We start from the raw sequence: 5,443 nt of genomic DNA, 5'->3' as shown, positions 1-5,443 counted from the left end.
TTATAGTATAGTATTCCATCAGATATTGTCCAAAAGAGAAGGAACTATCCATTGGTTATCTGGACTAGAGATGAGGGATTATGTCTTACTGATTTGATAGTATTTATGTTTTTATTACATATAATTTATATTGTCCAGTAGTGTCCTGCACACGTACAGGACACAATATTTATTAAATGAAGGATCATTTAGTATTATCATCTATATGATCTATTTTATTTTAATTTCTCATTAACACTATCAAGGATTAAAACATCCATACTTAGTCTTAGAATTGAAACTGGATGACACCCTATGCAATTTAGTTGTTCACTGGTAAATTTTATAACACCAAAATTCAAATTATCATAACATGGAATTTGGAATTAGAGGACATTGATTTAAGTCCTAAGTCTTCAGAGTCTGAACTTGGATAAGTCATTTTACTTCTCTTAAACTGAGTTTTATCACTTTCAAAATGGAGCTAATAATATTTATTTCAGTTGTGATGAGAATTCTAAAAAGACAAAACATATAAGAAGGCATATTTTAAATTGCAAAGCACTACACATTTGTTATGGATTAAAGTCATATTATATCACTGTTTGGAATGATAGTCCACTAAAAGCATGTTGTAGAAATGAGATTACTAGGTAATGGTGGGTAACAGAGGTGGACAAGGGGAGGGAAAAGAGAAGAGAATATATAAAGACAAACTCTGTCTACTCCTTAATTGTGCTGTGGTCTGCATTTGACCAATTCACCCTCACAATAAGATTTCTTAAAACTTCCTTCTAACTCTGAGAAACAACATTGCTTACCCTAATATTAAACAAGCCAATGAATTATTTCACTTTTAAACTGTAAATGTGAGTATGAATTAATAAATTACTAAGACTCATTTTGGAACTATCAGGTTGATACTGTATTAATATCAGGTTGTAGTGTATTGACATCAGGTTGATACATATTGGATGAATTTAGCTCAGCTTGACCTATTGTTTTTGGTAGTGAGTTCATAATGAAAAAAAAAAAAAAAGCATGTGAGAAAGAAGTCAATGTGAGCAAAGATAGCAAAAACAAAAAGATCAAAACTAGTAAATAATTATCTACACTGTATAAAATGTTTAAAATACATAGATGGATTAGAAATACAAGGAAAAACAATGGCAAGACAAACATTTTTAAATGACAGAAATAGAGAATGGCATGAAAAGTTTAATAACTAAAACTAAAAATTAAAGGCACAGACATTCATTTCCGCTTCCATCCATAACCAAGCCACCAGCCCTTTGGTAGAAACACCATAAAAGAGGAGACAATGGAATTAACAGACACGAATTTAAAACAGCTATTAGAAATATATTCAAAACTCTGAAGGAAATATAAATGAAATATTTAAAATAAAGTTATAAGAAGAAACTATAAAAGACTTAGAAAAAATAAAATATCTGAAACGAAAACGTCACCACAGGCTCCTTCTGTGCTCTGTACACACGCATTCCCTGTGGGGGCCACGGAGTTTCTCTGAGGCCCAGATGGCAGGAGCTGAGCATCAGGTGCTGGAGTGGAGGCCTGAGTGCCCCGCTGTGCCTTTTGAGCTGGGCCCTTGGGAGCCAGACACGCAGGGAATCTGTGGGGCCACCCTGCCTTTCCTGTCACCTGGGAAGGTGAGGAACCAAGATAAGGTGTCTGCCATGGTTAGTCACCGGAGGCAGTGGCCAGCTGCCTAACCTGAATAGAGGCAAATAGGACAACATGGAGCTGCTGTTGTAGATCCCCTTTGCCTTGAAGTTACTGGGCCACCAGTAGCCCAACACAGACATGGAGATCTAGCAGATTTTATTGGCTGAAGATGTAAGTGAAGAAACTTCTAGAAATGTAGATTTTCATAACTTCACAGCAAAGAGAAAGAAATGACAGAATTTTGCCTTCATGACGGACCTCCTTATGCAAATGGTGACCTTCATGTAGGACATGCTTTAAATAAGACTTTGAAAGACATGACTGGCTGATACCTTATGATGACAGTTTCCAAAATACATTTTGTGTCAGGATGATATTGTAATGGGTTACTCATTGAAGTAAAAATATTATCAGAACTTGGTGAAAAAGCTCAGAATCTTTCATCCGTGAAATTAGAAAGTTCATTTGGTAAAGCAGCCAATGAGAAACAGAAATCGGCATTTAGTCTTTGGATAGTAATAGTAGATTGCAATAATTGCTACTCTACATTTGATAGAAAATATGAAGCCAAACAATTGAGAATTTTCTAATAAGTGTTTGATAACAGCTTGGTTTATTGATATTACAATACCTGTGTTTCGGTTTCCCTGGTCAAGGACTGCTTAGGTTCTACTTCAGCAGAACTTGAATAAAATCCTGAGTGTGTCAGTTGTTCTATACATTTAAAATTCTCTCACTTGAAACTTTCTAAGTTGGCATCCCTTATAGATAGTTTATCTTCCGTTAGCTTTTTTAGTCTGAACCACACAGTCTTGGACTTTTCCAGCCAGTTGCATTGTTTGCTATGTGCCCAAATCCAAGTACACTATTGAGAAATGTTCCAGTTCTGGAAATATCTATATATTTCCTGCAGATAAAGTAACACCTGTTGCTTCTACTTTGGAAACAATATTCGAAGTTATTTCAATATTTTCAAGTGTAACTTTGAAAAAAGGTATTTGTACCCATCCTATATTTCCTGATAAAGCTCTCCTCTTTTATCTTCAAATTAAACGACCATGACAAAACAAACAGGATTGGTTCACACAGTCCCAATTCATGATAAGGAAGATTACAGTGTAGATTTTCAACACAACCTGTTAATGAATTTTTCACTAGATGAGGATGACATTTTCACAGATGTTTCAGGTCCTAAACTTCAAAGACTGTACTTAAAGAAGGAACTGTTGTGGTAATAAATGTGCTTCAGGCAGCAAAGCATTTGTTGAAAAAGGATAATTTGGTATTTAGCTATCCTTATGACTAGAGGACTCAGAAGCCAGTGGTTACTCATGTCTGCAAGCAGTGGTTTGTAAGATATTAAGACCACATGAATTTTAAGACCACAGCCAAGGAATTGTTTTAAAAGGGGGAACTTCCTCCTAGGTCAAGTGTGAATGCCGTGGTCAAAATCATGGACACACAAATATATTAGTATATATCAAGGCAAAGAGATTGAGGTGTTCAAATTCCTATGTTTTGTCATAATACACAAGATGAATTATTGATCAACACCCAAACCATTGAGCATATTATTGAACAAGTGGAACAACACAGCAGTGATATTTAATAGACTCCTTCCCCTGAGCAACTGCTTCCAAAAGAAGTCAAATCTCAGATTGGTGGTCCTGATACCTTGGAATATGTGCCAGGCCAGGATATTTTAAACATCTGGTTTAATAGATTTTCATGGCTTCATGTTCTTCCAGGTACTGACTAAAGAGCCAATTTGTCCTTGAGAGGAAGAGTCCAGCTTGGTGGTTGGTTTCAGTCTTTTTTGATTAACATGTGTGACAGCAAGGAAAAAAGCACTTAGTAAGACAGTGGTTGTCAGGAATTAACCTTGGAGAAAGGGATAATAGATGTTTAAATCTTTGAGAATATCATTAATCATAATGTTGTCATCAGTGGAACACAAGATAAAAGCAGGAAGCCTCCCTAAGGTACTGATATCCTTCTTTGGTGGTAGTTGAGTCTTGTGTCATCATTAAAGTGACAGTTGGTTCATCTGTTCTTAATGCTGCCAGAGATGTTAGCAAGTTTAGGAATACCATGTGCTTTTTTTGTGGGGGAGGGGGTGGCTGGTTTCAGTACAGAACTCGTTTCAGTTCTTCTAAGGATATGTTTGTCATAGACCAGTATGCTACACTTAACTGTAGGATTTTGCAAACAAGATTATTGAGTCATATAAACAATATGATCTTGGAAAAGTTGTTTGCCTATTACAAGCATTTTATGCCACTGAACTCTCTTTTATTTCAGTGTAATCAAAGTTAGGCTTTATTGTGAAAATGAAAATGATCTCAAATCAACTCAAATGAAGTCAAATCAAATCAACTTGTCAGACTGCATCAACTAAAATTTTGGATGTAGTATTTTTTTTGCTTTCACTCTTTCTCATGGCTGAAGACATATTCTAGCACATACCTCATGATAAAGAACTCAAGAGTGTTTTTCGTACTGAGTAGAATAATACAACAAGGAACTGGAAGAAGCAAGATAGGCGGAACCAGTAAAGAGTGCATGTGCAATGCAAGATTCATTTATTGGAAGCATCTCTGGCAAAAATGCAGCAGAGTACAAGGCTATCACTGTGATGGAACTTGGCCTGCTTTTTGAGGTAGTAGAGATGCAATGAACTGAGGAGACTTCTCGTACCCCTCAGTTGAAGGAATTAATGATGACTTCTCGCACGACTTTATTCACTCAACAACCTTGAGCAATAAATGCAGATGTAATTGAGCTTAAAGGCACAATCCTAATTAATTTAGAAGGTGGTGATATTTCTGAAAAGTTTTCATATAAAGTGATTGTCATGCCAACTACCAAAGAAAAATACCCTCCTTGTTGGAAGTATACAGCTGCATCATCAGATAAACTCTGCCCTTGTGTCAGAAGTGAGTGGTTGAAAGTAGTACTTCACTTTGTTATTAACAGCTCTCTGAGCAATAACACCCTGACAGTACTGACTAGGGGTTTAATGAACTGTTTATAATGGAAAGAAATCCAAGATCTAGATAATAAGTGAAAGAGTAAATAGTGGAGGATGGATATCAAATCACAATTATAAAAGAAGTATCTACTATAAATAGAGATAGAGTAATGTGCATATATACATGTGAAAAAATATATATGTAGGTGTATTATTTCATATATCCATATCACAGACTTATTCAGACATAGATATTGACTATCTTGCACTCAAATGTGGCTGAGCTGAGAATATTTTATATTTTATAAATCTTTTTGACACAGTATTTAAAGTTCTATAGTGTCTGAAAATGAAGACACTCTGGAAAACTTAAAACAAATAAACAGATGATCTTAGTAGCAGGGAAATATGGTAGGAAAAAAGATCAGCAAGCTTGGAGATACCATAATAGAAAATATCCAAATTAAAGCAAGAAAAAAGTGTTCACAAAAATATTAATTCTCCAATGCACATGCAGTATGGTTTTCCACAAAAGAGGAAGGCAGTAAAAAATGGGAAAAGTATGGCAGAAATTTTTCAAATTTGACAAAACTACGAATCAAAGTCCCAAAAAGCTGAACAAATTTCAGTAGGATAAACACAAAGAAAACCACAACAAGCCACATTATCATCAGACTACTGAAAACAAGATAAAGGAAATCTTTAAAAAAGACAGAAGGGGAAATAATATAGAGGGGAACAAAATAAGAGTAATTGTGGGCATATGGTCAAAAATAATGTAAATCAGAAAAAGTAGAAGAGTATCTA

General features: G+C 35.1%; 1 pseudogene; it reads left to right on the top strand.

The window, feature by feature from the left end:
• The first annotated feature begins 1,517 nt into the window (after positions 1-1,517).
• On the top strand, positions 1,518-4,699 carry LOC133077032 (isoleucine--tRNA ligase, mitochondrial-like; annotated as a pseudogene).
• The last annotated feature ends 744 nt before the right edge of the window (positions 4,700-5,443 follow it).

The sequence above is a fragment of the Eubalaena glacialis genome, chromosome 17, assembly GCF_028564815.1.
Source record: "Eubalaena glacialis isolate mEubGla1 chromosome 17, mEubGla1.1.hap2.+ XY, whole genome shotgun sequence".
Lineage (NCBI taxonomy): Eukaryota > Metazoa > Chordata > Mammalia > Artiodactyla > Balaenidae > Eubalaena > Eubalaena glacialis.
The sequence above is the reverse complement of the archived record's forward strand: the minus strand, read 5'-3'. Positions and strand labels throughout refer to the sequence as shown.